General features: G+C 38.0%; 1 protein-coding gene across 7 annotated transcripts in view; it reads left to right on the plus strand.

The window, feature by feature from the left end:
* Lcor (ligand dependent nuclear receptor corepressor) overlaps positions 1-16825 on the plus strand; it is a 101231-nt gene that overhangs the window by 23866 nt on the left and 60540 nt on the right. The window contains exon 1 of one of the 7 annotated variants that reach the window (XM_029472815.1): positions 15584-15589. The exons of the other annotated variants lie outside the window; for them this stretch is intronic. The gene's annotated coding sequence lies outside the window, so the exon portion shown is untranslated. Of the gene's footprint in view, positions 1-15583; positions 15590-16825 lie in introns of those variants that run through there. 7 annotated transcript variants of the gene reach the window in all.

A 16825-nucleotide genomic window follows, 5' to 3' on the forward strand; every position in this document is an offset into this window, starting at 1 on the left:
TACACAGAGAAACCCTGTCTCAAAAAAAAAAAAAAGGCTGTCCAGGCTGTGTTGTGTTTCACTTCCTCTGTGTGATTTAAGCAGCTTGGGTTACCGGAGCCAAAGAGCCAAGACAGGGTGGTTTCAAGGACAGGTATTTATTTCCACACATTTCTAAGATTATAGCTCAGCAGTGTTAGTTCCTGCTGGGGGCTCTCTCTATTTCCTCATTGTTTATTACATGTTCTTTGTATGGCAGAGAGAACAAAGTTGGCATATGTGTGCACTTTACCAGGTATCTCTACTGATGACTTGAGTTCTATTTGGTATAGGGCCTCATCCTTACGACTTAATTTTCATTACTCCTTTAGAGTCTCCATCTCCAAATATAACAAGAATAAAACTATGGCTTTTACATATGAGTGGGTAGTGGTGATACTTTTCGTCTTTAACAATTACTTTTATATCTGAATAACATTACATTGTGGGGTTATCTTTTATCTGATAGACATTTGAGGGTTTCTACTTTTGACATAGGAATAATATTTCTGTGAACATTCATGTATAAGCTTCAGTTGTTTTTCTCTTGAGTATATACTTCAATGTAGAATACTGGATCATGTGGTAATATTGTTTCACTTTTGAAAAATACAACGTTTTATATTTATTTGTGTAGGTGGGCAATGGAGTGAATGGGTGTGTATGGGTCAGGTGCCGCTGTGGGCATGTGAAGTTCAGAGGACAATCCATGGAAATTAGTTCTTTCTACCCTGAGGGCTCCAGAATCAGACTTAACAGCAAGCTCCTTCACTCACCGAGCCATCGTACTGGCCCTGCAATATAGTTACCTGTGTATATAATGAACATGTATTTTATCACATCCTCACCCTTCTAACACCCTTCCTCCATCCTTCCTCAATATGCTCCCCCTCTCAATTTAATGTCTTTAGCAATCTTGATTTATTTTTATTTATGCATGTGTTCATGTGTCTGTGAGTATATGCCCCATGTGTGTGGGTGCCCACAGAGATCAGAAGGGTGTCAGACCCCCTGAAACTAGAATTACAGGTGGATGGTTGTGAACTGCCCAACATTGGGTTTTGGGAACCAAATTCTGGTTTTCTGGAAGACCAGAAAACACTCTTTTAGCTTTGTCATCCCATCAGCCCCCATAATTTTAGCTTTTTGAGATACTTCTACCAGTGATTTCCTAGTGATTGTACCAATTTACACCTTAGCCAACACTGAGTTGAGAGTCCTCATTACCACAAGCTCTCCCCAGCGTTTATTGTCATTTGTTTCTTAATGATGGCAGTACTGACAAGGGTGAAGTAGAATCTCATAGTAGTTTTCATTTGTACTTCCCCTGATGGCTACAGATGTCAAACACTATAAAATGTTTATTATTCACTTGCATTTCTTTTGAGAACTCTCTGTTCTGGTCCATAGCCCAGTTTTTGATTGGGTTGTTTTCCTGCTGTTCAGTTTCTGGAGTTTCTTTTATATTCTAGACATTAATCCTCTGTCAGATGTGTAGCTGGCAAGAGTTTCTCCCATCCTGATGGCTGCTGCTTTACTATATTGACAGTCTCTCTAGTTGTATAGAATCTTTTGGTTTTTGAGGTCCATTTGCTGATTATTGGCTTATTTCCTCAGTGTCATATTTGGAAAGTGCTTGCCTATGCTTGTATTTCTTTATTTTGAGGTAAGGTCCTGTTGTGTAGCTTTAGCTGACTGGCAACTTGCTATGAACTTGAACTAACATTCAACTTGCTAAGTAGGCCTTGAACTAACATTGACCCACTTGCCTCTGTTTACCAGAGATTAAAGGTGTGCACCACCATGTCCAGCTTTTTTTTTTAAAAAAAAAATGTTTCTTTAATGTATGTGAGTACACTGTAGCTGTCTTCAGACACACCAGTAGAGGGCATGTGATCCCATTACAGATGGTTGGGAGCCACCCATGCAGTTGCTGGGAATTGAACTCATCTCTCCAGCCCTGCTGTGTCTGTTTTGAAGTGCTCCCTACTCTTCCCTCTAGCAGTTTCAGCTCTTATGTTGAGGTTCTCAATACATCTGTAGTTGCGTTTTGAAGATCAAGAAAGCTCTATTTTCATGTTTATTGAAACATGAAAATAAGCCAATAATCATGAAATTTTCTATTTTCATTTCTTTTACATGTAAATACCCATTTCCCCAGCACCATTTGTTGAAGATTTGTGTCTTTTCTCTAATTTGTATTTTTTGACATTCTTGTCAAAAATCAGGTAGCTTTGGGCTTAGTGGTTAAAGTACTTACTGCTCGTATAGAGACTAAGTTTGGTTCTCAGCATTTATTTACATCAGATGGCTCACAGATGCCAGTAACTCCATTCCCTTGGAATCTGACTCCTTCTGACCTCTGGGGCTTTGTACACATGTGGTGCAAATATATTCACATAGGCATAATGATTTTTCAGAATTTCACTGCTGTTATAATGCCTCCATTTTTTCAAAAAGATTTATTTTATGTATATGAGTACACTGTGACTGTCTTCAGACACACCAGAAGAGGGCATCAGATCCCATTACTGATGGTTGTGAGCCACCATGTAGTTACTGGGAATTGAACTCAGGACCTCTGGAAGAGCAGTTGGTGCTCTTAACCACTGAGCCATTTCTCCAGCCCTATAATACCTCCTTTTTATATTTAATTTTTATTAATTTGGGTCTTTTTTTCTTTTAGTTAATTTGGCTAAGAGTTTGTCTGCCATGTTTATCTGTACAAAGAACTGACTTTTAGGTGGCTGGAGAAATGGCTCAGAGGATAAGAGCATTGCAGACAGACATCTGGATTTGATTCCCAGCACCCATATGGTGACTTGCAACTAAACATAACTTCATCAGTGGAAACCAATTGCAAAACCTCTCCTCCCTCCCTCCCTCCCTCCCTCCCTCCCTCCCTCCCTCATGAGAGTATGTGTGTGTGTGTGTCTTAGAAAGAGAGCAGAGAGCCAACTTTGTTTTTGTCTATAGACTTAGAACAGCTTTCATTGTTTTCATTTTATTCCACAGGTTTTGGTATGTTGTATTTTCATTTTGTTTGATACTTGGAATGTCTTTTTATTTCCTTCTTCATTTCTTCAGATTGATTCGTTATTCAGTAGTATATTATGTAATCTTTTTGAGTTTTGCATTTATTATATCTTGTGTGTGTGTATGTATATATATAAAATCTTTCTGTTGATTTGTTGTCTTATTCCGTTACAAGCAGATAGAATACAGGGAACTATTTCTGTTTCTCTGTATTAGTTAAGAAGTATTGTGCCCTAATATATGATCTGTTTTCCATTGACTAATAAGAAAAATGTTTATTCTGCAGTTTTGGATGTGATACTCTGTAGATCTGAACTCCCATTTGATTTATGATGTCAGTTAATTCAGACATTTCTTGGTTTCTTTTGTTGGGTTGACATTAGTCAATGAAAATGAGGTTTTGAAGTTGCCTCCTGCTGTTGTGTTGGGGTTAATCTGAGACTTTATATCTAGTAGTATTTGTTTTATGAAATTGGACACACCTGTGTTTAGGACATAATTTAGAATTATAATGTCTTCTTAATGGATTGTTCCCTTAATATTAACAAAGTGACTGTCTTTTTTCAGTAGTCTTTGTTTGAAGTCTGTTTTGTTAGATATTAGAATAGCAACCCTTGCTAGTTTTCTGGTCTGTTTCCTTCCTTCCTCCCTCCTCCTCTTCCCTCCCTCCCTTCCCTTTTTTAAAAAAAAAATTATTTATTTTATGTATGTGAATACATTGTCGCTGTCTTCAGACACCAGAAGAGGACATCAAATCCCATTATAGAGCCACCATGTGGTTGCTGGGATTTGAACTCAGGACCTCTGGAAGAGCAGTCTGTGCTCTTAACCACTGAGCCATCTCTTTAGCCCTGGACCCATTTTTTTTGGAAGGTAGTCTGGTTTCTGTGATAAGGTATGTTTCATGGGGACAAAAACAGATGGAGCCTGCTTTTTAAATATAGTCTATTAGACTGTACCTTTAGATTGGGCAATTAACATCATTAATATTCAGTTATTGAAGGGTATGTATTGATTTCTGCTGTTTCGTTGGGGTGCATAGTTGGTGTCTGCTTTTCTCCTTCTCATGCTTAAGTACGTTAAGCAGGGTTTGTGCTTTTCTCAAGTCTGGTAAATGGATTTTTTTTTTCTTCAGTCTGAATGTTCCTTAAAGTATTTTCTATAGGGTCAGCTTCATGGACTTAATTTTTTAAGCTCATTTTTATCCTGAAAAAAAAAAAGGCATTTCTACTTCTATTATGACAGATAACTTTGCTGGGTGTATATCACCCTAAGTCAGTGGTTCTCAACCTTCCTAGTGCTGCAGCCCTTTAATACAGTTCTTCATCTTGTAACCATCCAGCCATAAAATTATTTTTGTTGTTACTTCAGAGCTGTAATTTTGCTATATAAAGGGACCTTGTCTTTACAAACAAACAAACAAACAAACAAAAAACCAATCTGGTAGTCCCTAGAAAAATTAAACTTAGGAAGCAGGCAAGAAAGCAGAGAATCAAAGCTAAGCTGTGAGTTCCAGGACAGCTGGAGCTATGTAGAGATACCCTGTCTTTAAATAATGGAGAGGTCCCTAGGAAAGTTAAACTTAGGAAGCAGACAGGAAAACTAACAATTGAAGCTGAGTTAGAAATCCTCTGCAGCGGGCATCCAGTTGGCCTGTCAACTAAAGTGACTATGGAAGTGCCATTCTTCATACACCTCACATCCAGGACCAAAAGAGGCCATGGTGGAATGCATGTCAGTGGACTACGAGGAAAAAGGTCACAGTGCTCATCCCAGACCCCAGTCTCTAAGGCTGAAGAAACGAATGGTTCCTGCTATCCACTCTGCCACACAGCAGCATATATAACCTCCTGGGTAAGGGGGGATATAAGAACTCCTTCTTTTGACTCCACACAGTTGTGCCAGCAATTGACTCCACAAGTAGTAGTCTTTTTTTTTGGGGGGGGGGGGGTTGAGACAGGGGTTCTCTGTGTAGCCCTGGCTGTCCTGGCACTCACTTTGTAGACCAGGCTGGCCTCGAACTTAGAAATCCGCCTGCCTCTGCCTCCTGAGTGCTGGGACTAAAGGCGTGCGCCACCACACCCGGCTTTTTTTTTTTAAGAAGTAGTAGTCTTTTTATTTAATTTCTATTCTTGAATTTATGTCTAATGATGGTTTTGCTTCTGTTTCTACACTCTTCAGTTAGATGTTAGGGCTGTTGTTTATATTGCTCAAGTCCACTTTACTGTAAGGCATTCATTGCTGTACTCTGTAGCCTTATCCCATGTACTTTCCCATTCATTCCTATAGTATTTTCTTTCTGTATTTCCTTTTCTTTCTTTTTAAAAAATTGGTTATTTTATTTATTTACATTTTAAATGTTATCCCCCTTCCCCTCTGCAACCCCCCTATTCCATCCCCCATCCCCCCTGCTTCTATGAGGGAGTTCCCCCATCCACTTCTGCCTCCCTGCCCGAATATCCCCTACAGTGGTGCCTTGGTCCCGTGGAGACTATTTCCTTTTCTAAAACTGGATTCTAACTGTAACAGTTTTCCCCTCCTAGCTATTTTACCCACCTGTTTTCTGTTCTTTTTGAAGATCCGTCTAATACTTAATCCTGTATCCTGAAACTAGGGACTAGTATTTGATGGATTATGTCTTTGTTCTAATTTTGGCAGATGCTGGGGCCTGATCTGTTGGGTTCCAAGGTCAGAATGATGCTTCTAACATGGTGTCATTCGTGCTAAGGTCTCGGGCCTGTTAATAGTATTGAGTTTCTTTTTCTTTTACTTTTTTAAAAGTTTTAAAGATGAATTGTGTTAAGATATTGGGGACTCTTGGACATTAATTTTCAATACGTATTTTCTAAAAAATGTAGATATCCACACATACAAATGTCTGAAGACTTTTGAGTATATATTTGCTTTTGATGCTGTATTCTTTTTACATTCTTGTTTTCATTGCATACTTTCTTTTGTGGCTACTTGTACTAACTGGCTGCTTAAGAATGTGTTAATTTTTATTTTTGTCAATTTTTTTCTGTTAATCTTTAATTTGATTGCTTTATAATTGAAGAAGATACTTTATATGATATATACGTCTTTTTTCAAATTTATTGAATTGTTTGTTTTGGCTTAACATACTGTCTTGGAGAATGTTCCTGAACCCTTGAGAAGAATATCTATCTGGCTGGTTTTGGTTGGTGACTTCTTGCTTTTCCTCTAGGTCCAGTTGATTAATAGTGATGCTGTGAAGTTCCTGTGTTTCTTTTGCTTAGTTGGAAGTGAGACATTGAAGTTCTCAGCTGTTTTTATTGAGCCACTTCTCCCTTCTGTTTTGTGAAATTTTCCTTCTTATATGCTTCCTCCTTCCTCCTTTGTGGGACAGGTCTCTCTATGTAGGCCTGACTTGCCTGGAGCTCACTGTATGGACCAGGCTGTCCTCAAACTGAACAGAGATCTGCCTGCTTTGTCTCCCAGTTGTTGGGATCAAAGGTGTGCACTACCACACCTAGCTTTTTTAAAAACAAACAAACAAACAAGCAAGCAAGCAAGCAAACTAGATTTATTCATTTAAAAAATCTTTATTCTCTCATATATCCCAACTGCAGTCTCTCCCTCCCCTCTTCCTCAGAACTCTCCACTCCCCATCTCCTAGACAAGAGCAGGCCTCTCAGGGACATCAAACATGGCATAATAAGCTATAATAAAATCAGGTACATAACCATTACATCAAGGCTGGGCAAGACAACCCAGCAGGAGGGATAGGGTCCCACAAGTAGGTAAAAGAGTCAGAGACAACCCCTGCACCCACTGTTAGGAGTCTCACAAGAACCCCAATAACATGCAGAGGACCCAGGTCAGACCCTTATAGGCTCCCTGAACTCAGTGAGTTCCTATGAGTCTGGGTAGTTGATTCTGTCAGTTGTGAATAACCCTAGCAAAGACTCCTAGTAAAGAGGACACCTAGTACTGGGAACCTGAACTGGCCATCTCTTCTGTAACCAGGCAAGGCCTGAAGTGGAAGGATTGGGACACCAACCCAGCCACAAAACATTCAACCTGCAACCTGCAATTTGTCCAGTCTGCAGATTTGTCCAGTTCTGGGACTGGAGCCTAGCATAATCATCATCAGAGAGACCAGAGGGACTTCATCCAGCAACTGATGGAAGCTGGTGCAGATTCCTGTGCCAAACATAAGGGGACCTTGGGGAGCCCTCCGTTCATAGGTCTCCTATTCTGCCCCCTTCCTGCCAAAATTCTATATACTTTTTCTCTGTCATGCAGATGTATAATTACTGTTTTATTTAGTTGCTTTTTAAATTACAGGGAACAAAAGAAGAATATAAAATACAAATCCCCTGTTTTATTGGTTAAATACTCCAAATATACTTTTTCTAATATACTTTCAGATTCTGTCTTAGGTAATTTACAAATATTTAAGCTATAGAATTTAAGAATGTATTTAGTTACCTTACAGATAATATGGAGTTGAGTATATGAATAGTTTTGAAATACCCTAGAGTTATACTAACATTAAATGAAACCTCTAGCAGTATAAGGCTCCTGCCAGCCATGTTAGTACCAGAAAGTGAACATTCTTTCTTCCAGTAATGTGAAAGTTTAATATTTACCTCTGTACTTTCAGTCACACAGATTCCCATTTTCATTAAAATGAAGGAAATAATTAGCTCATAGTTCTGTTTTAGTTAACTCCATCACTTCCCACGAAGCATGAGGACTCCTTTTTATCTTGTGCCTACCTGTTATGTTGTAATTTATACTTCTGGTACCTTTAAGAAAAATTATCATACACACACACACACATACACACACACACAAACACACACACATACACACACACACACATACACACACACACACACACACACACACACGGAGGGGGGAATGAATGTGTGCAGGGGAGGAAGGGCTAATGTATGTATGCATGCACACTTTACTATATAAATGGCATTCATATGCATTTCTTGACCTTATATGACTGAGGGTCTCTAAGGGATTGAGACCCAGAGATTGTCAACTCCCGGTGTAATTGACTCACCCTTAATCATCTTCAGATTTACATTTAAATGGCTTCTTTCTAAGAATAATTACTGAAGTCAGATATAACAAGTATTAACAGAACAAATGACTTGACTGCACTTGAATTTCTCAAGATATTCCTATCTCCTAGCTATTGAGTATCTGATACTTTGGTCACTTAATTCATAGGATTCTCATTCATGACTCTATATGTAAACATACAAATATAATTATATAAAATTTATTTTGAAAATGTTTCAGCTGCTAAATATATAGTCCTTTTCTTTTGAATGTATTAATGACACTGTTTTATTGAGCTATGTTCTTCCTGGTTTGTTTTTAGGTTTATTGTGATCACATTTACTGTATAAAATGTATAGTAGTAAGCTGTATAAAAAGTAGTTCTATTTTTTATTTAAAAAAAACTTTTCATTTCTAGTTTTGCTTTATAGATAGGGAGACTAGGTTCACCTGGGCTAGAAAGGCATCTCTCTTCATCAGATATCAGTTGCCCCTTCTGTTCTGTTTACTATTACTTCAAATCTTCATGCCAGATACACAAAATAGAATTGTTATTGTAAAGTTTTATTGTAAAACTTCTTAAGCCACTCAGAACATATATAAGGATTTAGGTATTTAAATGAATGGGTATATTTGTATTTATTTAATGTATACATTTATTTGTTGAATGCTTATTGAGGGACCGTAGGGGGGGGAGGGTTGTTTTTGCTTTTTTTGGTTTTTTGAGACAGGGTTTCTCTGTGTAGCCCTGGCTGTCCTGCAGCTCACTTTGTAGACCAGGCTGGCCTCGAACTCAGAAATTCACCTGCCTCTGCCTCCCAAGTGCTGGGATTAAAGGCGTACGCCACCACCGCCTGCCTGAGGGACTGTAGTTTAATTAGGCAGGTTGATGCTAAGATGTGAATAAGCTTCATTTTCTTTGTTTAATCTTGTGGATAAAATGCCAATAATAATAGTTTAAAGTGTAGTTTATTGTGCTGGCAAGTTTTATGTCAATTTGACATATCCATTTGGAAGAAAGCACTCTCAGTTGAGAAAGTACTCCCATCAGGTTGGCCTGTGGGCAAGTCTGTGGGGCAGTCTCTTGATTAATGTTGATGTGGAGTGCCCACGTCACTATCGCAGTGCCAGCCCTAGGCAACTGGTCCTAGATTGTATAAAACAGCCAGCTGGATAAGCCATGAAGAGCAAGTCTGTTCCTCAGTGGCTTTTGCCTCAGTTTCTGCCTCCAGGTTCCATTCTTCCTTCAGTGGTGAACCAGATTTGAAGGTGTAAGTGAAATGAACCCCTTTCTTCACCAAGTTGGTTTTGGTTGTGATTTTTAAGACACAGTAGAAACCCTAAGACATTCATTACATACAGAACAGAATCAACACTGATGAGGATGTTTTAAAGAGTTAATGATAACTGCTGTTATGGATGGCATTATAGTTGTTAGGGAAAGGGATAGTAACAGTCAGAAGTCAGGGATGGGAAAGAGAAAATGAATTTGAACTCTTTATTTATTAATATTATCTTTTTTATTATGTGTATGTATTAGTACAGGCTTATGCCTGCAATGGCATACACATGGCCATCAGAGAGCAGCTTTATTTTCTTCAACTATGGGGTTTAAAGGGTTGCATGCAGCTAGCAAGTAACTTTTACCATCTTGAAAAAGTGGGGATTTGAAATAAGATGATTAGAATTCTTAATGTCTGTTTTGTTTTTTCAAGACAGGCTTTCTCTGTGTAGCCCTGGCTGTCCTGGAACTCATTCTGTAGAAAGGCTCCTGAATTCAGAGATCTAGCTACCTCTACCTACCTAGTGCTGGGATTAAAGGCATTAAAGGCCACCACTGAACCTTGACTGACATTTCTAACCTGAGTGACCTTCATGATGCCATTTTCATACTAAGGAAGAAAGGAAGAGTGGGTAGTGAAGAAAATGGAAAGGTAGTAGACTACTGAGCCTTTTGAAGTGCTGCAACCGTTTAATAAAAAGTTCCTCATGGTATGGTGACCACCAACCATAAGATTATTTCCGTTGCTACTTCATAATGTAATTTTGCTACTGTTTTGAATCATATACATAACTGATATACAGGATATCTGATACACACACAGGAGTCGTAACCCTTAGGTTAAAAACCACTGAATTATGATATCTTGATACACAGTGTACAGTGGGCTATTAGAAACAAGATCTAGAGCAAGATTGTGAGATTGGTGAGTTGTCAGTATATACTTGATAGCTGAAATCTTAATTTTGACTCTTTGATTATGGTTTTAAGGGTTTTGTTTGTTTTAAACACTGTGTGTGAACTCAGGTTGCAATATCCTTAGTGGCAAGCCCCTTTACCAGTTGAGCCATCTGGCCACCAAATTTTAAGTATTTTAATGGCAAAGCATATATTTTATTTTTCAAATAATTATCTCACTTTATATATATGGATATTTTATCTGCATGTATGTATTAAGTACCACATGTGTGCCTGGTGCCTGAGGAGGTCAGAAAAAAAGGAATGGATCTCCTAGAACTGGAATTACAGGTGGTTTTGAGCTACCATGTGGTGCTAGGAACCAGGATCCTCTGTAAGAATATGTGTTCTTAACAGATGAGCCAGCTCTCCAGTCCCAATAGTTTATTAATATGATATAAATTTCTTTTTAAAAAAATAATTTGGTAATACTTTTTTAAATTTATGTGTATGGTGTTTAGTTTTACCTGCATATATGCCTAGGCACTACTTTCTTGTCTGGTGCCTGTGGAGCCTAAAAGAGAGTGTTGGATCCCTTGGGACTAGAGGTACAGATGTTTGTAGGTTTTGGGAGTCAGAGCTAGGCCCTCTGTGTTCTTAGCCCCATTTTTTTAACTCTTTCACAACAGATTTTATTGATTGAGAAGCAGAGTACATAGAAATTCCAATTCTTATCACATGTACCCAAAAAGAGCCATATATTGTATTCACTACCCAGACTCTGGTGAGCCACATTGTGTTCATGTATACTAATAAAGAGCTACATATTGTTTTTCTTTGAACTTATTCCAGTGATCTTCCAGCCTCAAACTCAAGTTTCCCTTAGAGCTCTCAAAAATGCTCATAATTCTCAGCTCCACCAATTCACAATATTACGCCACACACAGAACATACTCAGAATTGCCATCTTTCACACCACACTATAACAACTGTTAGAAAAACAGACTGCCATGACCACAGACACCACAGTTCTGACACGGCAAGGACCAAAGACTGGCTTTCTCACAAAATGGTTCTGCTAGTTATAACTGAAAATATTCCAGACACAAATGCACAACTGAGACTCCACAAATTGCCATTTAGTATGCTTTGTATTGTAGGATATAAAACTAGCCCCCTCTACAGAATGTTATGGTGACCCCTGAGACAGTCACAGCTTCTCCTGATTCAGTATCTTGGGCTCTGCCTTCACCGCCCGCCCCATCCTCGCTAACCATCATGATGGTGTGGGGTGCATCACTGGAGCTGCACTGCCCCTATTTTCTTAATTCTAAGATTAGCACACTAAGTCACAGGCTTTATTGTAGCATTTTGTATAATAATTTGTTCCCATTGTTCTTCCCTATCTACCTGTCTTTCATCCTTCCACCCTCAGTCACCCTCCCCTTTGTCTCTCTTCACATTCTGTGTATTCTCTTGATATCCTTCCTTCCTTCCTTCCTTCCTTCCTTCCCTCCCTCCCTCCCTCCCTCCCTCCCTCCGTCCCTCGTTCCCTCGTTCCTTCCTATCTCTTCTTCATCCCTTTTCTAGGTTCATAACCTCTTCCAGTGTGTGCTCATTAACTAGGACCTGTGTATGAGAAAAAAATGGACCTTTTGCCTTTCTGAACCTGGACTAACTCACTTAATCTGTAGATTCATCCTACAAGTTTCACAGTTTCATTTTACTTTGCAGGTAAAAATTTTTTTCTTGGGCTACATTTTATCCATTTATTAGTGGCTGGATAGCTAGACTGATTCCATTTTTTTCCTTTATTGGGAATAGAACCACAGTGAACATGGCAAAGTAGGCATCTCTAGTAGGACATAGGTTCCTGGGAACATGTGTCTGGTTGTGATATACCTGAATCATAAGGTAGTTCTGTGTTTTGTTGTTTGAGAAACCTCTGTACTGATTTTCATAGATGTTAGACCTGTTTATTCCCCCATCCCAGGAGTGAATATGGGTTATTTTTTCCTGTCAACACTCTCAGGTTTTGTTTTTTGTTTTTGTTTCTCTCTTTCTTCCTTTCTTTTTGTTTGGTTTGTTTTCTTGTGTTTTTACTTTATTTTATATTTTTAGTATAGCTATTCTCAGTGTAGTGAGATGGAATTTCAGTGTTATAATTTGCAGAGAATGAATGGTTCATTCTTCTAATTAATGAATGATTGGCAGTTTGGTTTGTTAATGTGTGTATGTGTGCAGCTCATTATATTTTCTAGTTATATGTCTCTGTCTGAAACGTAGCTGGTAGAGTCTATTATTTTCTGTGCTATGCAAACCTTTTTAGTTTTATATAATTTTACTTGTCAAATCTTGAGAGTATTTTCTTGTGCTACATATAGTATTGGAGTCCTAATGCAGAAAATTCTTGCCTATGCCTATATTTGAAGTATTTTTCCCTAAAAGTTTGGAATTTGAGGCTTTAAATTAAAACGTTCAATCCATTTTGAATTGATTTTTGTACAGGCTAGCAGATAAATGCCTTGTTTCACTCTGGAATTGAATAGGCTTTTTAAAAATTAACTATATTTTGATACTTTTGCTAAAAAGTAGGTGGCCACAGCTATGTTGTGTTATTTCTGGAACCTCTGTTCTGTTCCAGGTCTATGTGCCTATTTTTGTACCAGTACAGTACTTACTGTGTTTGTCAATTAAGGTTGGGTATTATCATGCCTTCATTAGTATTCTTTCTGGTTAGGATTGCATTGGTTATATGTGGTCTTTTTTGCTCCCATGGTAATTTTTGGACCTTTTCCTCCTAATTTTGTGAAGGTCATTGGAATTTTGATGGGGATTGCATTGAATATGTAGATTAGTTTGACACTATAACATAACATATTAAGATTTTATTTATGTGTGTATTATTTTGTCTGCATGTATCTTAAGCACACCCCCCCCCATGTGTACCTGGTGTATCATATCTTCTGAAACTAAAATCAAATAATTTCAGTTAAATAATTTTAAGCTTCAGTGTGGTTTCCAGGAACTGAATCTGGGTCCTCTATTAGAGCAGCAAGCACTTCTAACCACTGAGCTATCTTTCCAGCACCATTACAGAGACATTCAGGAAGGAATATTTGTACAGTCTTACATTTTAATAAGAACCAATCACATTTATATTGTTCAGAGGTGTTAGATCTTCTGGCCCTTATCAATTAATAGAATATTTTCAAGATCAATATTTGTTTAAAAGGAAACAAACTCTCATTGCTGACCTTAATTGGCTATGTATATGATATATTCTTGCCATGTTATTTTTTTATAATCTTTTTATCGTTTGGAAATAAAAAAAAAGTAGAGATTGTGACTCAGATCAAAGGGAGGCATTTGTGAGAAATTTTAATGTCATGTTTTTTGGAATTATTTGAGGAAATCAGAGCCTAAAAATGAAGCTTAGAATCTGTAGTTTAAGAACATTGTGGGAAATGGGAAGGCTTCTCTTTAGGCCTTTGCAACATTAACTTTAGTTTGGGAAAAGAAAGACCAACACACAAGATTTAGATAGCACACAAGAATTTTAATTTATAAAATACTTTTGCAGTGCTTGTACATAATGGCAGAAAACAGAGAGGTTTGGCATTTTGCTTTTCTGTTTAAAAGGGGCAAGGATCTGAGAAATCTGAGGGTGAGAGTGAAAGCCAAAGCTCCAGGAGAGAGAGCTGCTGAAACCTTGTCTGCGCACTGTTGCTACTCAGGGTCTGCCTTGGTCCACTAGACATTCTCAGCTAATATGGTTAAAGGTTTTTGGTTAAAGGACTAAATGTTTATTGAACTGGATTAAAGAGTACTTTGAAGGAGATTGATACTTTTATTTGGACAAAAGTGAGATACAGAGACTTGAGAAAATATTAGCAAAGAGATGATTACTGAATAGTAAAACAAACAAAACAGTCTGTGCAGAGCTGTTGAGAAATGATACCCTACAAAAGGAGATTGTTTCAGATTATAAGATGATTTTATTGTGGGATGCGGGATGAGGACTTTCAGATTATAAGATGATTTTATTGTGGGATGCGGGATGAGGACTCGTGTGTTCTTTCACAGTGTGAACTTTAAAGAAGCTCTAAGTAGAATCTGTAGACACTGAAAGCTGTATTGAAGAGACTCGGAGACAGAGCTTGAGACCAGTTGTGATGCTGATTAGGACTTCTTTGCAAGTAGTCAAGTCCCCTGAGACAGGTTTTAAAATGTGACAGTCTGCATAAAGGTACTTTAAAATCCATGACTGGCCTATTCAGTATTCCTTTTTTTTTCCAGTAGCATAAATAAAGTGTATTGATAGTACAGTAAACATAAGTTCAGTCAACTTTTCAAGCCCAAGACCTGAAGTACAATTTATATTTTGCTTCAAGTATTAAAACTCCATCTGTATCAGCTTTGGAATTTTAATTCTGTGTGTGGCGTGTAAGAATAAACTGTTTAGTGACCAAATTCTTAATTTTTGCTATTCAACTATTTTTCTTGAGTTTTCTTTTCTAATGCTGCCAAAAATTTCAGACTGCTCAGTGGATGTGTAATAAACTTCCAAAATGAAGGGACGTGTTTTACTCATTGTTTGCCTGCAATCTTGGCTTGTTCGTCTTTTTTTAAACCAAAAATAAGCTCCTTAAACACCCACAAGTTCAGCCATTAAAACTCTTTTTGAAGACCTTCTTTGCCAGTGTGTTGGAGCCACTCTGAGGCAGGGGCATGTGCACAGTTGCAGTGAACAGCACTCAGGCAAGCGCATGCACACAGTTGCAGTGAACAGCGGGCCTTTTTACTTTTTTCTTTTCTTTTTTTTAAAAGGATCTCTCGCAAAGTTTTACTAAAGGAATACTTTCCAGATTTACTTTTTAATTAGTCTGCTCTGCCAGGTTTCTAATTATAAATAACCAAAATCATCTGGAATCACCTGGATCAGTGACAGCCATTATGCATACTCTAGTATTTCCTTCATGCTGTGCCCAAGTCAGTATATTGCCAATGTAGCGACAGTCATCAGTTTTAGCCAACATGGCATAGTGTTCTGTTTGAGATTTCATCAAAGCTGGGCCAATTACCTCAGATGGGCAGTTTCAGTCTGCCCTTTGTATCATCCTCAGTATCTGTTTGTATCTAAGTATATACTTCCCACTTCCCCTTTTCTACAAGATGGAGCCTAGAGTTGATTGACTCCAGAGACTTTTTTCATCTTCTTTGCAGCCACCACCTTCCTGCCTTAGGTGTGAGATGGCCGCAATCAAGATCAGCCACCACGATGGCTGGGGGACGCAGTATTTATTCCTTATGGTACTTTATCTTTCTTCCTGGCTTTCCTATGAAATCTTGGTATGAATTTTTGAGTGTCTTTGTTCTTACTTGCCTTTTGTTAATGTTAGGCAATAGCACATGAGATAATTCAGTGTTGCTATGCAACTGCTAAATTCGATATTTATTATTAGTAAAACTGAATAGTGCTAATATCCAGTGAACAGAGAACAGCAAAATATTTAGAGTGCAGTGCATATGTATAAGGTTCAGTGTGTTGTGGTAAGTGAACAGAAAAGAAATGGCTTACATATGGTTATTTTTTTAGAACAAAATTAGTTGTGGCAAAATCTTTTATGACTAAATTTGTTGTGTTGTTGACTGCTTGCTTATTTTTGTCTGAGTTTCTACTTCCCTAATACAGGACTTTAGTCAGTAGCCTAGTCTGCGTGTGAAACTTGCTCTGTAGCATAGCTCTGAACTTGCGACATTCCACTCGTGTAGCCTCTTGAATGCTGGCTGTAGTCTTGCATCATATCCAGCAAGCATTCCTCTGAAACCCTCCACCCTACGTTTTTGTTTGTTTGTTTTGTTTTTTTGTTTTGAGACAAAAGTTTCTCTGCATAGCCCTGGCTGTCCTGCAGTTCCTTCTGGCCTCACCCAGAGATCTGCCTGCCCTCTGCCTTCAGAGTTTAGGGCCACTCTGTTTTTCGTTCTGTAATTTTTTTTCCTAATGATTATGTATTACTGAATTTCTTTCTCAGTTGACCTAGTTCAGATTTTGATCTTTGTTAGTTTTGAATTATTATTTCCCCGAGCTGTTGGTTCATTTTTCCCTTTCTTGCTGTGTTTACATTTTTCCTTTTTGGAAATTGAGGACAGCCATGGCATGGTGGTACACAGTTGTAACCATTGCAGTCTGGAGACTGAGATAAGAGGACCCAAGGATATTATCCTGGGCTATTTATAGAAACCCCGTCTCAAAAATAAAAATTGACTTACTATGAGAGTTTAAAATTTGTTATAATTTTATATAAACACAGATGAAATTATTAGATCTTTCATGTAAGAACTACCAAACCTGCTGGATTTTTAGTTATTTAATACCTTCTAAGAGACTCAAATGCTTTCAGTCTTACTGGAAAGATAGGAATTCCTTTCTGGAAAATAAGAGGCTTTGGAGTTGGAGACTGTTTTGAGATTTACTTAAAAGAACAGAGGTTAGCTGTTACTGAGACTCTATAGTCTCCAGGGTCAAAGATAGATAGTATTTGGCCA

The sequence above is a fragment of the Mus caroli genome, chromosome 19 (genome assembly GCF_900094665.2).
Source record: "Mus caroli chromosome 19, CAROLI_EIJ_v1.1, whole genome shotgun sequence".
Taxonomy (NCBI): domain Eukaryota; kingdom Metazoa; phylum Chordata; class Mammalia; order Rodentia; family Muridae; genus Mus; species Mus caroli.